This window comes from Taudactylus pleione, unplaced genomic scaffold (assembly GCF_031769625.1).
Source record: "Taudactylus pleione unplaced genomic scaffold, aTauple2 ptg000551l, whole genome shotgun sequence".
Classification (NCBI taxonomy): domain Eukaryota; kingdom Metazoa; phylum Chordata; class Amphibia; order Anura; family Myobatrachidae; genus Taudactylus; species Taudactylus pleione.
Genome location: NW_028284953.1, coordinates 2,078,330 through 2,095,867, shown reverse-complemented (window position 1 = coordinate 2,095,867; position 17,538 = coordinate 2,078,330). Strand labels below are relative to the sequence as shown.

The following is a 17,538-nucleotide window of genomic DNA, read 5'->3' as shown; positions in this document are numbered from 1 at the left end:
GGAAATTGACTGTACACTATCTGCAGGGATTGTTTCCCAAAAACGTTTTAGGTAAAATAATCCTTGTGACTGCTAAAAGATCTTTAAAAGATGTGATGAACTTACTCAGACAGAGCCCAAACATTCTTCTTTCCTGAATTCCAGAATTTATGTCAAATTCCCAGTCCTTTAGTACAATAATTCACAATTAAATTATTCAAAGCATGTTAAGATAGCTTTATAATAAGCATTAAACACAAATAGTGCAAGCACCTTCAAAGAATCTGCTTACTTTCTGAAATTTTCTTAAGATCCAGTATTGTGAAAAAATGGATGATTGTGAAACAAAATCAAAATGCTGTGACCCGTTTTCAAAATGGGGTTGTGGCAACCACAACGCAGAGTACTAACTACTATACAATCACTGCAATTTAAGCGAGCCAGGTAGGAGTCGAACCTACAATCTTCTGATCTATAGTCAGACACGTTATCCATTGCCCACTGTCCCAGGTGTCTTGTAGCAATTGAAGAGTCTTTCCTGTTTTTGAGCCTGTTTTAAAGTTTTATGGTTATTGAAGTATATACAGAATCACATTTTGGAAATTGACTTTACACTATCTGCAGGGATTGTTTCCCAAAAATGTTTTAGGTACAATAATCCTTGTGACTGCTAAAAGATCTTTAAAAAATGTAATGAACTTACTCAGACAGAGCCCAAACATTCTTCTTTCCTGAATTCTAGAATTTATGTCAAATTCCCAGTCCTTTAGAAAAATAATTCACAATTAAATTATTCAAAGCATGTTAAGATAGCTTTATAATAAGCATTAAACACAAATAGAGCAAGCACCTTCAAAGAATCTGCTTACTTTCAGAAATTTTCTTAAGATTCAGTATTGTGAAAAAATGGATGATTGAGAAACAAAATCAAAATGCCGTGACCCGGATTCGAACCGGGGTTGCTGCGGCCACAACGCAGAGTACTAACCACTATACGATCACGGCAATTTTAGTGAGCCAGGTAGGAGTAGAACCTACAATCTACAGATCCATAGTCAGACACGTTATCCATTGCCCACTGTCCCGGGTGTCTTGTAGTAATTGAAGTGTCTTTCCTGTTTTTGAGCCTGTTTTCAGAATTTTATGGTTATTGAAGTATATACAGAATCACATTTTGGAAATTGACTGTACACTATCTGCAGGGATTGATTCCCAAAAACGTTTTAGGTACAATAATCCTTGTGACTGCTAAAAGATCTTTCAAAAATGTAATGAACTTACTCAGACAGAGCACAAACATTCTTCTTTCCTGAATTCCAGAATTTATGTCAAATTCCCAGTCCTTTAGTAAAATAATTCACAATTAAATTATTCAAAGCATGTTAAGATAGCTTTATAATAAGCATTAAACACAAATAGTGCAAGCACCTTCAAAGAATCTGCTTACTTTCTGAAATTTTCTTAAGATTCAGTATTGTGAAAAAATGGATGATTGAGAAACAAAATCAAAATGTTGTGACCTGTTTTCGAACCGGGGTTTGCTGCGGCCACAACGCAGAGTACTAACCACTATGCGATCAAGGCAATATAAGCGAGCCAGGTAGGAGTCGAACCTACAATGTTCTGATCCGTAGTCAGACGCGTTATCCATTGCGCCACTGGCCCACGTGTTTTGTAGTATTTGAAGTGTCTTTCCTGTTTTTGAGCCTATTTTCAGAGTTTTATGGTTATTGAAGTATATACAGAATCACATTTTGGAAATTGACTGTAGACTATCTGCAGGGATTGTTTCCCAAAAACGTTTTAGGTAAAATAATAATTGTGACTGCTAAAAGATATTTCAAAAATGTGATGAACTTACTCAGAAGGAAGCCCAAACATTCTTCTTTCCTGAATTCTAGAATTTATGTCAAATTCCCAGTACTTTAGTACAATAATTCACAATTAAATTATTCAAAGCATGTTAAGATAGCTTTATAATAAGCATTAAACACAAATAGTGCAAGCACCTTCAAAGAATCTGCTTACTTTCTGAAATTTTCTTAAGATTCAGTATTGTGAAAAAATGGATGATTGTGAAACAAAATCAAAATGCTGTGACCCGTTTTAGAACCGGGGTTGCTGCGGCCACAACGCAGAGTACTAAGCACTATACGATCACGTCAATTTAAGCGAGCCAGGTAGGAGTCGAACCTACAAACTTATGATCGGTAGTCAGACACGTTATCCATTGCGCCACTGGCCCATGTGCCCTGTAGTAATTGAAGTGTCTTTCCTGTTTTTGAGCCAGTTTTGGAGTTTTATGGTTATTGAAGTATATACAGAATCACATTTTGGAAATTGACTGTACACTATCTGCAGGGATTGTTTCCCAAAAACGTTTTAGGTAAAATAATCCTTGTGACTGCTAAAAGATCTTTAAAAGATGTGATGAACTTACTCAGACAGAGCCCAAACATTCTTCTTTCCTGAATTCCAAAATTTATGTCAAATTCCCAGTCCTTTAGTACAATAATTCACAATTAAATTATTCAAAGCATGTTAAGATAGCTTTATAATAAGCTTTAAACACAAATAGTGCAAGCACCTTCAAAGAATCTGCTTACTTTCTGAAATTTTCTTAAGATTCAGTATTGTGAAAAAATGGATGATTGTGAAACAAAATCAAAATGCTGTGACCCGTTTCGAAATGGGGTTGCTGCAGCCACAACGCAGAGTACTAACTACTATACAATCACGGCAATTTAAGCGAGCCAGGTAGGAGTCGAACCTACAATCTTCTGATCTATAGTCAGACGCGTTATCCATTGCCCACTGTTCCAGGTGTCTTGTAGCAATTGAAGAGTCTTTCCTGTTTTTGAGCCTGTTTTAAAGTTTTATGGTTATTGAAGTATATACAGAATCACATTTTGGAAATTGACAGTACACTATCTGCAGGGATTGTTTCCCAAAAATGTTTTAGGTACAATAATCCTTGTGACTGCTAAAAGATCTTTAAAAAATGTAATGAACTTACTCACACAGAGCCCAAACATTCTTCTTTCCTGAATTCTAGAATTTATGTCAAATTCCCAGTCCTTTAGTAAAATAATTCACAATTAAATTATTCAAAGCATGTTAAGATAGCTTTATAATAAGCATTAAACACAAATAGTGCAAGCACCTTCAAAGAATCTGCTTACTTTCTGAAATTTTCTTAAGATTCAGTATTGTGAAAAAATGGATGATTGAGAAACAAAATCAAAATGCCGTGACCCGGATTCGAACCGGGGTTGCTGCGGCCACAACGCAGAGTACTAACCACTATACGATCACGGCAATTTTAGTGAGCCAGGTAGGAGTAGAACCTACAATCTACAGATCCGTAGTCAGACACGTTATCCATTGCCCACTGTCCCGGGTGTCTTGTAGTAATTGAAGTGTCTTTCCTGTTTTCGAGCCTGTTTTCAGAATTTTATGGTTATTGAAGTATATACAGAATCACATTTTGGAAATTGACTGTACACTATCTGCAGGGATTGTTTCCCAAAAACGTTTTAGGTAAAATAATCCTTGTGACTGCTAAAAGATCTTTAAAAAATGTGATGAACTTACTCTGACAGAGCCCAAACATTCTTCTTTCCTGAATTCTAGAATTTATGTCAAATTCCCAGTCCTTTAGTACAATAATTCACAATTAAATTATTCAAAGCATGTTAAGATAGCTTTATAATAAGCATTAAACACAAATAGTGCAAGCACCTTCAAAGAATCTGCTTACTTTCTGAAATTTTCTTAAGATTCAGTATTGTGAAAAAATGGATGATTGGGAAACAAAATCAAAATGCCATGACCCGCATTCGAACCGGGGTTGCTGCGGCCACAACGCAGAGTACTAACCACTATACGATCATGGCAATTTAAGCGAGCCAGGTAGGAGTCGAACCTACAAACTTATGATCCATAGTCAGACACGTTATCCATTGCGCCACTGACCCAGATGCCCTGTAGTAATTGAAGTGTCTTTCCTGTTTTTGAGCCTGTTTTAAAGTTTTATGGTTATTGAAGTATATACAGAATCACATTTTGGAAATTGACTGTACACTATCTGCAGGGATTGATTCCCAAAAACGTTTTAGGTACAATAATCCTTGTGACTGCTAAAAGATCTTTCAAAAATGTAATGAACTTACTCAGATAGAGCACAAACATTCTTCTTTCCTGAATTCCAGAATTTATGTCAAATTCCCATTCCTTTAGTACAATAATTCACAATTAAATTATTCAAAGCATGTTAAGATAGCTTTATAATAAGCATTAAACACAAATAGTGCAAGCACCTTCAAAGAATCTGCTTACTTTCTGAAATTTTCTTAAGATTCAGTATTGTGAAAAAATGGATGATTGAGAAACAAAATCAAAATGTCGTGACCTGTTTTCGAACCGGGGTTGCTGCAGCCACAACGCAGAGTACTAACCACTATGCGATCAAGGCAATATAAGCGAGCCAGGTAGGAGTCGAACCTACAATGTTCTGATCCGTAGTCAGACGCGTTATCCATTGCGCCACTGGCCCACGTGTTTTGTAGCAATTGAAGTGTCTTTCCTGTTTTTGAGCCTATTTTCAGAGTTTTATGGTTATTGAAGTATATACAGAATCACATTTTGGAAATTGACTGTAGACTATCTGCAGGGATTGTTTCCCAAAAACGTTTTAGGTAAAATAATAATTGTGACTGCTAAAAGATATTTCAAAAATGTGATGAACTTACTCAGAAGGAAGCCCAAACATTCTTCTTTCCTGAATTCTAGAATTTATGTCAAATTCCCAGTACTTTAGTACAATAATTCACAATTAAATTATTCAAAGCATGTTAAGATAGCTTTATAATAAGCATTAAACACAAATAGTGCAAGCACCTTCAAAGAATCTGCTTACTTTCTGAAATTTTCTTAAGATTCAGTATTGTGAAAAAATGGATGATTGTGAAACAAAATCAAAATGCTGTGACCCGTTTTAGAACCGGGGTTGCTGCGGCCACAACGCAGAGTACTAACCACTATACGATCACGGCAATTTAAGCGAGCCAGGTAGGAGTCAAACCTACAAACTTATGATCCGTAGTCAGACACGTTATCCATTGCGCCACTGGCCCATGTGCCCTGTTGTAATTGAAGTGTCTTTCCTGTTTTTGAGCCAGTTTTGGAGTTTTATGGTTATTGAAGTATATACAGAATCACATTTTGGAAATTGACTGTACACTATCTGCAGGGATTGTTTCCCAAAAACGTTTTAGGTAAAATAATCCTTGTGACTGCTAAAAGATCTTTAAAAGATGTGATGAACTTACTCAGACAGAGCCCAAACATTCTTCTTTCCTGAATTCCAGAATTTATGTCAAATTCCCAGTCCTTTAGTACAATAATTCACAATTAAATTATTCAAAGCATGTTAAGATAGCTTTATAATAAGCTTTAAACACAAATAGTGCAAGCACCTTCAAAGAATCTGCTTACTTTCTGAAATTTTCTTAGGATTCAGTATTGTGAAAAAATGGATGATTGTGAAACAAAATCAAAATGCTGTGACCCGTTTCGAAATGGGGTTGCTGCAGCCACAACGCAGAGTACTAACTACTATACAATCACGGCAATTTAAGCGAGCCAGGTAGGAGTCGAACCTACAATCTTCTGATCTATAGTCAGACGCGTTATCCATTGCCCACTGTTCCAGGTGTCTTGTAGCAATTGAAGAGTCTTTCCTGTTTTTGAGCCTGTTTTAAAGTTTTATGGTTATTAAAGTATATACAGAATCACATTTTGGAAATTGACAGTACACTATCTGCAGGGATTGTTTCCCAAAAATGTTTTAGGTACAATAATCCTTGTGACTGCTAAAAGATCTTTAAAAAATGTAATGAACTTACTCACACAGAGCCCAAACATTATTCTTTACTGAATTCTAGAATTTATGTCAAATTCATAGTCCTTTAGTAAAATAATTCACAATTAAATTATTCAAAGCATGTTAAGATAGCTTTATAATAAGCATTAAACACAAATAGTGCAAGCACCTTCAAAGAATCTGCTTACTTTCTGAAATTTTCTTAAGATTCAGTATTGTGAAAAAATGGATGATTGAGAAACAAAATCAAAATGCCGTGACCCGGATTCGAACCGGGGTTGCTGCGGCCACAACGCAGAGTACTAACCACTATACGATCACGGCAATTTTAGTGAGCCAGGTAGGAGTAGAACCTACAATCTACAGATCCTTAGTCAGACACGTTATCCATTGCCCACTGTCCCGGGTGTCTTGTAGTAATTGAAGTGTCTTTCCTGTTTTCGAGCCTGTTTTCAGAATTTTATGGTTATTGAAGTATATACAGAATCACATTTTGGAAATTGACTGTACACTATCTGCAGGGATTGTTTCCCAAAAACGTTTTAGGTAAAATAATCCTTGTGACTGCTAAAAGATCTTTAAAAAATGTGATGAACTTACTCTGACAGAGCCCAAACATTCTTCTTTCCTGAATTCTAGAATTTATGTCAAATTCCCAGTCCTTTAGTACAATAATTCACAATTAAATTATTCAAAGCATGTTAAGATAGCTTTATAATAAGCATTAAACACAAATAGTGCAAGCACCTTCAAAGAATCTGCTTACTTTCTGAAATGTTCTTAAGATTAAGTATTGTGAAAAAATGGATGATTGAGAAACAAAATCAAAATGCCGTGACCCGGATTCGAACCGGGGTTGCTGCGACCAAAACGCAGAGTACTAACCACTATACGATCACGGCAATTTAAGCGAGCCAGATAGGAGTCAAACCTACAAACTTATGATCCATAGTCAGACACGTTATCCATTGCGCCACTGGCCCAGGTGCCCTGTAGTAATTGAAGTGTCTTTCCTGTTTTTGAGACTGTTTTAAAGTTTTATGGTTATTGAAGTATATACAGAATCACATTTTGGAAATTGACTGTACACTATCTGCAGGGATTGATTTCCAAAAACGTTTTAGGTACAATAATCCTTGTGACTGCTAAAAGATCTTTCAAAAATGTGATGAACTTACTCAGAAGGAAGCACAAACATTCTTCTTTCCTGAATTCTAGAATTTATGTCAAATTCCCAGTCCTTAAGAAAAATAATTCACAATTAAATTATTCAAAGCATGTTAAGATAGCTTTATAATAAGCATTAAACACAAATAGTGCAAGCACCTTCAAAGAATCTGCTTACTTTCTGAAATTTTCTTAAGATTCAGTATTGTGAAAAAATGGATGATTGAGAAACAAAATCAAAATGCCATGACCCAGATTCGAACCGGGGTTGCTGCGGCCACAACGCAGAGTACTAACCACTATACGATCACGGCAATTTAAGCGAGCCAGGTAGGAGTCGAACCTACAATCTACATATCCATAGTCAGACACGTTATCCATTGCCCACTGTCCCGCGTCTCTTGTAGTAATTGAAGTGTCTTTCCTGTTTTTGAGCCTGTTTTCAGAATTTTATGGTTATTGAAGTATATACAGAATCACATTTTGGAAATTGACTGTACACTATCTGCAGGGATTGTTTCCCAAAAACGTTTTAGGTAAAATAATCCTTGTGACTGCTAAAAGATCTTTTAAAAATGTGGTGAACTTACTCTGACAGAGCCCAAACATTCTTCTTTCCTGAATTCTAGAATTTATGTCAAATTCCCAGTCCTTTAGTACAATAATTCACAATTAAATTATTCAAAGCATGTTAAGATAGCTTTATAATAAGCATTAAACACAAATAGTGCAAGCACCTTCAAAGAATCTGCTTACTTTCTGAAATTTTCTTAAGATTCAGTATTGTGAAAAAATGGATGATTGAGAAACAAAATCAAAATGCCGTGACCCGGATTCGAACCGGTGTTGCTGCGGCCACAACGCAGAGAACTAACCACTATACGATCACAGCAATTTAAGCGAGCCAGGTAGGAGTCGAACCTACAATCTACAGATTCATAGTCAGACACGTTATCCATTTGCCACTGTCCCTGGTCTCTTGTAGTAATTGAAGTGTCTTTACTGTTTTTGAGCCTGTTTTCAGAATTTTATGGTTATTGAAGTATATACAGAATCACATTTTGGTAATTGACTGTACACTATCTGCAGGGATTGTTTCCCAAAAACGTTTTAGGTAAAATAATCCTTGTGACTGCTAAAAGATCTTTAAAAAATGTGATGAACTTACTCAGACAGAGCCCAAACATTCTTCTTTCCTGAATTCCAGAATTTATGTCAAATTCCCAGTCCTTTAGTACAATAATTCACAATTAAATTATTCAAAGCATGTTAAGATATCTTTATAATAAGCATTAAACACAAATAGTGCAAGCACCTTCAAAGAATCTGCTTACTTTCTGAAATTTTCTTAAGATCCAGTATTGTGAAAAAATGGATGATTGTGAAACAAAATCAAAATGCTGTGACCCGTTTTCGAAATGGGGTTGTGGCAACCACAACACAGAGTACTAACTACTATACAATCACGGCAATTTAAGCGAGCCAGGTAGGAGTCGAACCTACAATCTTCTGATCTATAGTCAGACACGTTATCCATTGCCCACTGTCTCAGGTGTCTTGTAGAAATTGAAGAGTCTTTCCTGTTTTTGAGCCTGTTTTAAAGTTTTATGGTTATTGAAGTATATACAGAATCACATTTTGGAAATTGACTGTACACTATCTACAGGGATTGTTTCCCAAAAATGTTTTAGGTACAATAATCCTTGTGACTGCTAAAAGATCTTTAAAAAATGTAATGAACTTACTCAGACAGAGCCCAAACATTCTTCTTTCCTGAATTCTAGAATTTATGTCAAATTCCCAGTCCTTTAGAAAAATAATTCACAATTAAATTATTCAAAGCATGTTAAGATAGCTTTATAATAAGCATTAAACACAAATAGAGCAAGCACCTTCAAAGAATCTGCTTACTTTCAGAAATTTTCTTAAGATTCAGTATTGTGAAAAAATGGATGATTGAGAAACAAAATCAAAATGCCGTGACCCGGATTCGAACCGGGGTTGCTGCGGCCACAACGCTGAGTACTAACCACTATGCGATCAAGGCAATATAAGCGAGCCAGATAGGAGTCGAACCTACAATCTTCTGATCCATAGTCAGACGCGTTATCCATTGCGCCACTGGCCCACGTGTTTTGTAGTAATTGAAGTGTCTTTCCTGTTTTTGAGCCTATTTTCAGAGTTTTATGGTTATTGAAGTATATACAGAATCACATTTTGGAAATTGACTGTAGACTATCTGCAGGGATTGTTTCCCAAAAACGTTTTAGGTAAAATAATAATTGTGACTGCTAAAAGATATTTCAAAAATGTGATGAACTTACTCAGAAGGAAGCCCAAACATTCTTATTTCCTGAATTCCAGAATTTATGTCAAAATCCCATATCCTTTAGTACAATATTTCACAATTAAATTATTCAAAGCATGTTAAGATAGCTTTATAATAAGCATTAAACACAAATAGTGCAAGCACCTTCAAAGAATCTGCTTACTTTCTGAAATTTTCTTAAGATTCAGTATTGTGAAAAAATGGATGATTGTGAAACAAAATCAAAATGCTGTGACCCGTTTTCGAACCGGGGTAGCTGCGGCCACAACGCAGAGTACTAACCACTATGCGATCAAGGCAATATAAGCGAGCCAGGTAGGAGTCGAACCTACAATGTTCTGATCCGTAGTCAGACGCGTTATCCATTGCGCCACTGGCCCACGTGTTTTGTAGTAATTGAAGTGTCTTTCCTGTTTTTGAGCCTATTTTCAGAGTTTTATGGTTATTGAAGTATATACAGAATCACATTTTGGAAATTGACTGTAGACTATCTGCAGGGATTGTTTCCCAAAAACGTTTTAGGTAAAATAATAATTGTGACTGCTAAAAGATATTTCAAAAATGTGATGAACTTACTCAGAAGGAAGCCCAAACATTCTTCTTTCCTGAATTCTAGAATTTATGTCAAATTCCCAGTACTTTAGTACAATAATTCACAATTAAATTATTCAAAGCATGTTAAGATAGCTTTATAATAAGCATTAAACACAAATAGTGCAAGCACCTTCAAAGAATCTGCTTACTTTCTGAAATTTTCTTAAGATTCAGTATTGTGAAAAAATGGATGATTGAGAAACAAAATCAAAATGCCGTGACCCGGATTCGAACCGGTGTTGCTGCGGCCACAACGCAGAGAACTAACCACTATACGATCATGGCAATTTAAGCGAGCCAGGTAGGAGTCGAACCTACAATCTACAGATTCATAGTCAGACACGTTATCCATTGCCCACTGTCCTTGGTCTCTTGTAGTAATTGAAGTGTCTTTCCTGTTTTTGAGCCTGTTTTCAGAATTTTATGGTTATTGAAGTATATACAGAATCACATTTTGGTAATTGACTGTACACTATCTGCAGGGATTGTTTCCCAAAAACGTTTTAGGTAAAATAATCCTTGTGACTGCTAAAAGATCTTTAAAAAATGTGATGAACTTACTCAGACAGAGCCCAAACATTCTTCTTTCCTGAATTCCAGAATTTATGTCAAATTCCCAGTCCTTTAGTACAATAATTCACAATTAAATTATTCAAAGCATGTTAAGATATCTTTATAATAAGCATTAAACACAAATAGTGCAAGCACCTTCAAAGAATCTGCTTACTTTCTGAAATTTTCTTAAGATCCAGTATTGTGAAAAAATGGATGATTGTGAAACAAAATCAAAATGCTGTGACCCGTTTTCGAAATGGGGTTGTGGCAACCACAACACAGAGTACTAACTACTATACAATCACGGCAATTTAAGCGAGCCAGGTAGGAGTCGAACCTACAATCTTCTGATCTATAGTCAGACACGTTATCCATTGCCCACTGTCTCAGGTGTCTTGTAGAAATTGAAGAGTCTTTCCTGTTTTTGAGCCTGTTTTAAAGTTTTATGGTTATTGAAGTATATACAGAATCACATTTTGGAAATTGACTGTACACTATCTACAGGGATTGTTTCCCAAAAATGTTTTAGGTACAATAATCCTTGTGACTGCTAAAAGATCTTTAAAAAATGTAATGAACTTACTCAGACAGAGCCCAAACATTCTTCTTTCCTGAATTCTAGAATTTATGTCAAATTCCCAGTCCTTTAGAAAAATAATTCACAATTAAATTATTCAAAGCATGTTAAGATAGCTTTATAATAAGCATTAAACACAAATAGAGCAAGCACCTTCAAAGAATCTGCTTACTTTCAGAAATTTTCTTAAGATTCAGTATTGTGAAAAAATGGATGATTGAGAAACAAAATCAAAATGCCGTGACCCGGATTCGAACCGGGGTTGCTGCGGCCACAACGCTGAGTACTAACCACTATGCGATCAAGGCAATATAAGCGAGCCAGATAGGAGTCGAACCTACAATCTTCTGATCCATAGTCAGACGCGTTATCCATTGCGCCACTGGCCCACGTGTTTTGTAGTAATTGAAGTGTCTTTCCTGTTTTTGAGCCTATTTTCAGAGTTTTATGGTTATTGAAGTATATACAGAATCACATTTTGGAAATTGACTGTAGACTATCTGCAGGGATTGTTTCCCAAAAACGTTTTAGGTAAAATAATAATTGTGACTGCTAAAAGATATTTCAAAAATGTGATGAACTTACTCAGAAGGAAGCCCAAACATTCTTATTTCCTGAATTCCAGAATTTATGTCAAAATCCCATATCCTTTAGTACAATAATTCACAATTAAATTATTCAAAGCATGTTAAGATAGCTTTATAATAAGCATTAAACACAAATAGTGCAAGCACCTTCAAAGAATCTGCTTACTTTCTGAAATTTTCTTAAGATTCAGTATTGTGAAAAAATGGATGATTGTGAAACAAAATCAAAATGCTGTGACCCGTTTTCGAACCGGGGTAGCTGCGGCCACAACGCAGAGTACTAACCACTATGCGATCAAGGCAATATAAGCAAGCCAGGTAGGAGTCGAACCTACAATGTTCTGATCCGTAGTCAGACGCGTTATCCATTGCGCTACTGGCCCACGTGTTTTGTAGTAATTGAAGTGTCTTTCCTGTTTTTGAGCCTATTTTCAGAGTTTTATGGTTATTGAAGTATATACAGAATCACATTTTGGAAATTGACTGTAGACTATCTGCAGGGATTGTTTCCCAAAAACGTTTTAGGTAAAATAATAATTGTGACTGCTAAAAGATATTTCAAAAATGTGATGAACTTACTCAGAAGGAAGCCCAAACATTCTTCTTTCCTGAATTCTAGAATTTATGTCAAATTCCCAGTACTTTAGTACAATAATTCACAATTAAATTATTCAAAGCATGTTAAGATAGCTTTATAATAAGCATTAAACACAAATAGTGCAAGCACCTTCAAAGAATCTGCTTACTTTCTGAAATTTTCTTAAGATTCAGTATTGTGAAAAAATGGATGATTGAGAAACAAAATCAAAATGCCGTGACCCGGATTCGAACCGGTGTTGCTGCGGCCACAACGCAGAGAACTAACCACTATACGATCATGGCAATTTAAGCGAGCCAGGTAGGAGTCGAACCTACAATCTACAGATTCATAGTCAGACACGTTATCCATTGCCCACTGTCCCTGGTCTCTTGTAGTAATTGAAGTGTCTTTCCTGTTTTTGAGCCTGTTTTCAGAATTTTATGGTTATTGAAGTATATACAGAATCACATTTTGGTAATTGACTGTACACTATCTGCAGGGATTGTTTCCCAAAAACGTTTTAGGTAAAATAATCCTTGTGACTGCTAAAAGATCTTTAAAAAATGTGATGAACTTACTCAGACAGAGCCCAAACATTCTTCTTTCCTGAATTCCAGAATTTATGTCAAATTCCCAGTCCTTTAGTACAATAATTCACAATTAAATTATTCAAAGCATGTTAAGATAGCTTTATAATAAGCATTAAACACAAATAGTGCAAGCACCTTCAAAGAATCTGCTTACTTTCTGAAATTTTCTTAAGATCCAGTATTGTGAAAAAATGGATGATTGTGAAACAAAATCAAAATGCTGTGACCCGTTTTCGAAATGGGGTTGTGGCAACCACAACACAGAGTACTAACTACTATACAATCACGGCAATTTAAGCGAGCCAGGTAGGAGTCGAACCTACAATCTTCTGATCGATAGTCAGACACGTTATCCATTGCCCACTGTCCCAGGTGTCTTGTAGCAATTGAAGAGTCTTTCCTGTTTTTGAGCCTGTTTTAAAGTTTTATGGTTATTGAAGTATATACAGAATCACATTTTGGAAATTGACTGTACACTATCTGCAGGGATTGTTTCCCAAAAACGTTTTAGGTACAATAATCCTTGTGACTGCTAAAAGATCTTTAAAAAATGTAATGAACTTACTCAGACAGAGCCCAAACATTCTTCTTTCCTGAATTCTAGAATTTATGTCAAATTCCCAGTCCTTTAGAAAAATAATTCACAATTAAATTATTCAAAGCATGTTAAGATAGCTTTATAATAAGCATTAAATACAAATAGAGCAAGCACCTTCAAAGAATCTGCTTACTTTCAGAAATTTTCTTAAGATTCAGTATTGTGAAAAAATGGATGATTGAGAAACAAAATCAAAATGCCGTGACCCGGATTCGAACCGGGGTTGCTGCGGCCACAACCTGAGTACTAACCACTATGCGATCAAGGCAATATAAGCGAGCCAGATAGGAGTCGAAACTACAATCTTCTGATCCGTAGTCAGACACGTTATCCATTGCGCCACTGGCCCACGTGTTTTGTAGTAATTGAAGTGTCTTTCCTGTTTTTGAGCCTATTTTCAGAGTTTTATGGTTATTGAAGTATATACAGAATCACATTTTGGAAATTGACTGTAGACTATCTGCAGGGATTGTTTCCCAAAAACGTTTTAGGTAAAATAATAATTGTGACTGCTAAAAGATATTTAAAAAATGTGATGAACTTACTCAGAAGGAAGCCCAAACATTCTTATTTCCTGAATTCCAGAATTTATGTCAAAATCCCATATCCTTTAGTACAATAATTCACAATTAAATTATTCAAAGCATGTTAAGATAGCTTTATAATAAGCATTAAACACAAATAGTGCAAGCACCTTCAAAGAATCTGCTTACTTTCTGAAATTTTCTTAAGATTCAGTATTGTGAAAAAATGGATGATTGTGAAACAAAATCAAAATGCTGTGACCCGTTTTCGAACCGGGGTAGCTGCGGCCACAACGCAGAGTACTAACCACTATACGATCACGTCAATTTAAGCGAGCCAGGTAGGAGTCGAACCTACAAACTTATGATCCGTAGTCAGACACGTTATCCATTGTGCCACTGGCCCAGGTGCCCTGTAGTAATTGAAGTGTCTTTCCTGTTTTTGAGCCAGTTTTGGAGTTTTATGGTTATTGAAGTATATACAGAATCACATTTTGGAAATTGACTGTACACTATCTGCAGGGATTGTTTCCCAAAAACGTTTTAGGTAAAATAATCCTTGTGACTGCTAAAAGATCTTTAAAAAATGTGATGAACTTACTCAGACAGAGCCCAAACATTCTTCTTTCCTGAATTCCAGAATTTATGTCAAATTCCCAGTCCTTTAGTACAATAATTCACAATTAAATTATTCAAAGCATCTTAAGATAGCTTTATAATAAGCATTAAACACAAATAGTGCAAGCACCTTCAAAGAATCTGCTTACTTTCTGAAATTTTCTTAAGATTCGGTATTGTGAAAAAATGGATGATTGTGAAACAAAATCAAAATGCTGTGACCCGTTTTCGAAATGGGGTTGCTGCAGCCACAACGCAGAGTACAAACTACTATACAATCACGGCAATTTAAGCGAGCCAGGTAGGAGTCGAACCTACAATCTTCTGATCTATAGTCAGACGCGTTATCCATTGCCCACTGTTCCAGGTGTCTTGTAGCAATTGAAGAGTCTTTCCTGTTTTTGAGCCTGTTTTAAAGTTTTATGGTTATTGAAGTATATACAGAATCACATTTTGGAAATTGACTGTACACTATCTGCAGGGATTGTTTCCCAAAAATGTTTTCGGTACAATAATCCTTGGGACTGCTAAAAGATCTTTACAAAATTTAATGAACTTACTCAGACAGAGCCCAAACATTCTTCTTTCCTGAATTCTAGAATTTATGTCAAATTCCCAGTCCTTTAGTAAAATAATTCACAATTAAATTATTCAAAGCATGTTAAGATAGCTTTATAATAAGCATTAAACACAAATAGTGCAAACACCTTCAAAGAATCTGCTTACTTTCTGAAATTTTCTTAAGATTCAGTATTGTGAAAAAATGGATGATTGAGAAACAAAATCAAAATGCCGTGACCCGGATTCGAACCGGGGTTGCTGCAGCCACAACGCAGAGTACTAACCACTATACGATCACGGAAATTTTAGCGAGCCAGGTAGGAGTAGAACCTACAATCTACAGATCCATAGTCAGACACGTTATCCATTGCCCACTGTCCCGGGTGTCTTGTAGTAATTGAAGTGTCTTTCCTGTTTTCGAGCCTGTTTTCAGAATTTTATGGTTATTGAAGTATATACAGAATCACATTTTGGAAATTGACTGTACACTATCTGCAGGGATTGCTTCCCAAAAACGTTTTAGGTAAAATAATAATTGTGACTGCTAAAAGATCTTTAAAAAATGTGATGAACTTACTCTGACAGAGCCCAAACATTCTTCTTTCCTGAATTCTAGAATTTATGTCAAATTCCCAGTCCTTTAGTACAATAATTCACAATTAAATTATTCAAAGCATGTTAAGATAGCTTTATAATAAGCATTAAACACAAATAGTGCAAGCACCTTCCAAGAATCTGCTTACTTTCTGAAATTTTCTTAAGGTTCAGTATTGTGAAAAAATGGATGATTGAGAAACAAAATCAAAATGCCGTGACCCAGATTCGAACCGGGGTTGCTGCGGCCACAACGCAGAGTACTAACCACTATACGATCACGGCAATTTAAGCGAGCCAGGTACGAGTCGAACCTACAAACTTATGATCCATAGTCAGACACGTCATCCATTGCGCCACTGGCCCAGGTGCCCTGTCGTAATTGAAGTGTCTTTCCTGTTTTTGAGCCTGTTTTAAAGTTTTATGGTTATTGAAGTATATACAGAATCACATTTTGGAAATTGACTGTACACTATCTGCAGGGATTGATTCCCAAAAACGTTTTAGGTACAATAATCCTTGTGACTGCTAAAAGATCTTTAAAAAATGTAATGAACTTACTCAGACAGAGCACAAACATTCTTCTTTCCTGAATTCCAGAATTTATGTCAAATTCCCAGTCCTTTAGTAAAATAATTCACAATTAAAATATTCAAAGCATGTTAAGATAGCTTTATAATAAGCATTAAACACAAATAGTGCAAGCACCTTCAAAGAATCTGCTTACTTTCTGAAATTTTCTTAAGATTCAGTATTGTGAAAAAATGGATGATTGAGAAACAAAATCAAAATGTCGTGACATGTTTTCGAACCGGGGTTGCTGCGGCCACAATGCAGAGTACTAACCACTATGTGATCAAGGCAATATAAGCGAGCGAGGTAGGAGTCGAACCTACAATCTTCTGATGCATAGTCAGACGCGTTATCCATTGCGTCACTGGCCCACGTGTTTTGTAGTAAATGAAGTCTCTTTCCTGTTTTTGAGCCTATTTTCAGAGTTTTATGGTTATTGAAGTATATACAGAATCACATTTTGGAAATTGACTGTAGACTATCTGCAGGGATTGTTTCCCAAAAACGTTTTAGGTAAAATAATAATTGTGACTGCTAAAAGATATTTCAAAAATGTGATGAACTTACTCAGAAGAAAGCCCAAACATTCTTCTTTCCTGAATTCTAGAATTTATGTCAAATTCCCAGTCCTTTAGTACAATAATTCACAATTAAATTATTCAAAGCATGTTAAGATAGCTTTATAATAAGCATTAAACACAAATAGTGCAAGCACCTTCAAAGAATCTGCTTACTTTCTGAAATTTTCTTAAGATTCAGTATTGTGAAAAAATGGATGATTGTGAAACAAAATCAAAATGCTGTGACCCGTTTTCGAACCGGGGTAGCTGCGGCCACAACGCAGAGTACTAACCACTATACGATCACGTCAATTTAAGCGAGCCAGGTAGGAGTCGAACCTACAAACTTATGATCCGTAGTCAGACACGTTATCCATTGCGCCACTGGCCCAGGTGCCCTGTAGTAATTGAAGTGTCTTTCCTGTTTTTGAGCCAGTTTTGGAGTTTTATGGTTATTGAAGTATATACAGAATCACATTTTGGAAATTGACTGTACACTATCTGCAGGGATTGTTTCCCAAAAACGTTTTAGGTAAAATAATCCTTGTGACTGCTAAAAGATCTTTAAAAAATGTGATGAACTTACTCAGACAGAGCCCAAACATTCTTCTTTCCTGAATTCCAGAATTTATGTCAAATTCCCAGTCCTTTAGTACAATAATTCACAA

The 17,538-nt window shown here is 35.8% G+C and overlaps 13 non-coding genes across 13 annotated transcripts; all 13 read right to left on the bottom strand.

The window, feature by feature from the left end:
• Positions 1 to 912: 912 nt before the first annotated feature.
• On the bottom strand, positions 913 to 984 carry TRNAH-GUG (transfer RNA histidin (anticodon GUG)). The gene has a single exon. It is a non-coding gene; the product is annotated as a tRNA-His (tRNA).
• Positions 985 to 1,571: 587 nt separating this feature from the next.
• TRNAR-ACG (transfer RNA arginine (anticodon ACG)) lies at positions 1,572 to 1,644 on the bottom strand. Its single transcript has one exon. It is a non-coding gene; the product is annotated as a tRNA-Arg (tRNA).
• A 507-nt stretch (positions 1,645 to 2,151) lies between these two features.
• On the bottom strand, positions 2,152 to 2,224 carry TRNAG-ACC (transfer RNA glycine (anticodon ACC)). Its single transcript has one exon. It is a non-coding gene; the product is annotated as a tRNA-Gly (tRNA).
• Positions 2,225 to 3,225: 1,001 nt separating this feature from the next.
• TRNAH-GUG (transfer RNA histidin (anticodon GUG)) lies at positions 3,226 to 3,297 on the bottom strand. Its single transcript has one exon. It is a non-coding gene; the product is annotated as a tRNA-His (tRNA).
• A 586-nt stretch (positions 3,298 to 3,883) lies between these two features.
• TRNAH-AUG (transfer RNA histidin (anticodon AUG)) lies at positions 3,884 to 3,956 on the bottom strand. Its single transcript has one exon. It is a non-coding gene; the product is annotated as a tRNA-His (tRNA).
• A 505-nt stretch (positions 3,957 to 4,461) lies between these two features.
• Positions 4,462 to 4,534, bottom strand: TRNAR-ACG (transfer RNA arginine (anticodon ACG)). Its single transcript has one exon. It is a non-coding gene; the product is annotated as a tRNA-Arg (tRNA).
• Positions 4,535 to 6,115: 1,581 nt separating this feature from the next.
• On the bottom strand, positions 6,116 to 6,187 carry TRNAH-GUG (transfer RNA histidin (anticodon GUG)). Its single transcript has one exon. It is a non-coding gene; the product is annotated as a tRNA-His (tRNA).
• A 506-nt stretch (positions 6,188 to 6,693) lies between these two features.
• TRNAQ-UUG (transfer RNA glutamine (anticodon UUG)) lies at positions 6,694 to 6,765 on the bottom strand. The gene has a single exon. It is a non-coding gene; the product is annotated as a tRNA-Gln (tRNA).
• A 2,320-nt stretch (positions 6,766 to 9,085) lies between these two features.
• Positions 9,086 to 9,158, bottom strand: TRNAH-AUG (transfer RNA histidin (anticodon AUG)). Its single transcript has one exon. It is a non-coding gene; the product is annotated as a tRNA-His (tRNA).
• A 508-nt stretch (positions 9,159 to 9,666) lies between these two features.
• TRNAR-ACG (transfer RNA arginine (anticodon ACG)) lies at positions 9,667 to 9,739 on the bottom strand. The gene has a single exon. It is a non-coding gene; the product is annotated as a tRNA-Arg (tRNA).
• A 1,662-nt stretch (positions 9,740 to 11,401) lies between these two features.
• On the bottom strand, positions 11,402 to 11,474 carry TRNAH-AUG (transfer RNA histidin (anticodon AUG)). Its single transcript has one exon. It is a non-coding gene; the product is annotated as a tRNA-His (tRNA).
• A 508-nt stretch (positions 11,475 to 11,982) lies between these two features.
• TRNAR-ACG (transfer RNA arginine (anticodon ACG)) lies at positions 11,983 to 12,055 on the bottom strand. The gene has a single exon. It is a non-coding gene; the product is annotated as a tRNA-Arg (tRNA).
• Positions 12,056 to 17,188: 5,133 nt separating this feature from the next.
• Positions 17,189 to 17,261, bottom strand: TRNAR-ACG (transfer RNA arginine (anticodon ACG)). The gene has a single exon. It is a non-coding gene; the product is annotated as a tRNA-Arg (tRNA).
• Positions 17,262 to 17,538: the final 277 nt, after the last annotated feature.